The following is a 2,500-nucleotide window of genomic DNA, read 5'->3' on the forward strand; positions in this document are numbered from 1 at the left end:
TTTTATTTGCATTTGTTACATGATATGTTACATAACATTGACGTCAAATTCACGCACTTGTTTTTCTTTTTTACAAGATGTAAATGGCATTAAGACATATATATGTATAATTTAAACTTGGTGCCAAAGCGAATCATTTTCATAATTCGCATTCATTCTTGCGGTTGATCTACGGCCAATTATGTATACAGCGGCTCAACGAGGTGTTCTAAAACATTCGCTGCGAGCAGGGTTCGAACCTGCGCGGGGAGACCCCATTGGATTTCGAGTCCAACGCCTTAACCACTCGGCCATCACAGCAGTTGATTCAATGACAAGTGCTCCTAAAAATGTTGGCTTAAAATTTGTTGTTATTTTATTTGCATTTGTTACATGACATTGACATGTTACATAACATTGACGTCAAATTCACGCACCTGTTTTTCTTTTTTACAAGATGTAAATGGCATTAAGTCATATATATATAATATAAACTTGGTGCCAATGCGAATCATTTTCATAATTTGCATTCATTCTTGCGGTTGATCTACGGCCAATTATGTAAACAGCGGCTCAACGAGGTGTTCTAAAACATTCGCTGCGAGCAGGGTTCTTACCTGCGCGGGGAGACCCCATTGGATTTCAAGTCCAACGCCTTAACCACTCGGCCATCACAGCAGCTGATGCAATGACAAGTGCTCCTAAAAATGTTGGCTTAAAATTTGTTGTTATTTTATTTGAATTTGTTACATAACATTGACGTCAAATTAACGCACTTGTTTTTCTTTTTTACAAGATTTAAATGGCATTAAGTCATATATATATAATATAAACTTGGTGCCAATGCGAATCATTTTCATAATTTGCATTCATTCTTGCGGTTGATCTACGGCCAATTATGTAAACAGCGGCTCAACGAGGTGTTCTAAAACATTCGCTGCGAGCAGGGTTCGAACCTGCGCGGGGAGACGCCATTGGATTTCGAGTCCAACGCCTTAACCACTCGGCCATCACAGCAGTTGATGCAATGACAAGTGCTCCTAAAAATGTTGGCTTAAAATTTGTTGTTATTTTATTTGCATTTGTTACATGACATTGCCATGTTACATAACATTGACGTCAAGTTCACGCACCTGTTTTTCTCTTTTAAGAGATGTAAATGCATTAAGTCATATATATATAATGTAAACTTGGTGCCAATGCGTATCATTTTCTTAATTTGCATGCGTTCTTGCGGTTGATCAACGGCCAATCATGTATACAGCGATGCAACGAGGTGTTCTAAAACATTTGCTGCGAGCAGGGTTCGAAGCAGCGCGGGGAGACCCAATTGGATTTCAAGTCCAACGCCTTAACCACTCGGCCACCAGAGCAGTTGATGCAATGACAAGTGCTCCTACAAATTTTGACTGCAAATTAGCGGTCATTGTATTTGCATTTGCTACATTACATTGCCATGTTACATAACATTGACGTCAAGTTCACGTACCTGTTTTTTTCTTTTACGAGATGTAAAATTGCATTAAGTGATATGTATAATGTAAACTTGGTGCCAATGCGAATTATTTTCTTAATTTGCATGCGTTTTTGCAGTTGATCTACGGCCAATCATGTATAAAGCGGTGCAACGAGGTGATCAAAAATATTCGCTGCGACCACTCGGCCATCACAGCAGTTGATGCAATGACAAGTGCTCCTAAAAATGTTGGCTTAAAATTTGTTGTTATTTTATTTGCATTTGTTAAATGACATTGACATGTTACATATCATTTACGTCAAATTCACGCACTTGTTTTTCTGTTTTACGAGATTTAAATGACATTAAGTCATATATATATAATTTAAACTTGGTGCCAATGCGAATCATTTTCATAATTTGCATTCATTCTTGCGGTTGATCTACGGCCAATTATGTATACAGCGGTGCAACGAGGTGTTCTAAAACATTCGCTGCGAGCAGGGTTCGAACCTGCGCGGGGAGACCCCATTGGATTTCGAGTCCAACGCCTTAACCACTCGGCCATCACAGCAGTTGATGCAATGACAAGTGCTCCTAGAAATTTTGGCTGAAAATTTGTTGTTATTTTATTTGTATTTGTTACATAACATTGACGTCAAGTTCACGCACTTGCTTTTCTTTTTTACGAGAAGTAAATGGCATTAAGTGATATATATATAATGTAAACTTGGTGCCAATGCGAATCATTTTCTTAATTTGCATGCGTTCTTTCGGTTGATCTACGGACAATCATGTATAATGCGGTGCAACGAGGTGTTCTCAAAATTCGCTGCGAGCAGGGTTCGAACCTGCGCGGGAAGACCCCATTGGATTTCGAGTCCAACGCCTTAAGCACTCGGCCATCACAGCAGTTGATGCAATGACAAGTGCTCCTAAAAATTTGTCTTAAATTTTGTTGTTATTTTATTTGCATTTGTTACATGACATTGACATGTTACATAACATTGACGTCAAATTCACGCACTTGTTTTTCTTTTTTACGAGATGTAAATGGCATTAAGT

At 38.5% G+C, this 2,500-nt stretch overlaps 6 non-coding genes across 6 annotated transcripts; all 6 read right to left on the reverse strand.

Moving 5' to 3' along the window:
* Positions 1 to 218: 218 nt before the first annotated feature.
* On the reverse strand, positions 219 to 300 carry TRNAS-CGA (transfer RNA serine (anticodon CGA)). The gene has a single exon. It is a non-coding gene; the product is annotated as a tRNA-Ser (tRNA).
* Positions 301 to 575: 275 nt separating this feature from the next.
* TRNAS-UGA (transfer RNA serine (anticodon UGA)) lies at positions 576 to 657 on the reverse strand. Its single transcript has one exon. It is a non-coding gene; the product is annotated as a tRNA-Ser (tRNA).
* A 257-nt stretch (positions 658 to 914) lies between these two features.
* On the reverse strand, positions 915 to 996 carry TRNAS-CGA (transfer RNA serine (anticodon CGA)). The gene has a single exon. It is a non-coding gene; the product is annotated as a tRNA-Ser (tRNA).
* A 274-nt stretch (positions 997 to 1,270) lies between these two features.
* TRNAS-UGA (transfer RNA serine (anticodon UGA)) lies at positions 1,271 to 1,352 on the reverse strand. Its single transcript has one exon. It is a non-coding gene; the product is annotated as a tRNA-Ser (tRNA).
* A 575-nt stretch (positions 1,353 to 1,927) lies between these two features.
* Positions 1,928 to 2,009, reverse strand: TRNAS-CGA (transfer RNA serine (anticodon CGA)). The gene has a single exon. It is a non-coding gene; the product is annotated as a tRNA-Ser (tRNA).
* A 256-nt stretch (positions 2,010 to 2,265) lies between these two features.
* TRNAS-CGA (transfer RNA serine (anticodon CGA)) lies at positions 2,266 to 2,347 on the reverse strand. Its single transcript has one exon. It is a non-coding gene; the product is annotated as a tRNA-Ser (tRNA).
* Between the last annotated feature and the right edge of the window lie 153 nt (positions 2,348 to 2,500).

This window comes from Saccoglossus kowalevskii, chromosome 4 (assembly GCF_978046115.1).
Source record: "Saccoglossus kowalevskii chromosome 4, keSacKowa6.1, whole genome shotgun sequence".
NCBI classification, from domain to species: Eukaryota; Metazoa; Hemichordata; class Enteropneusta; family Harrimaniidae; genus Saccoglossus; species Saccoglossus kowalevskii.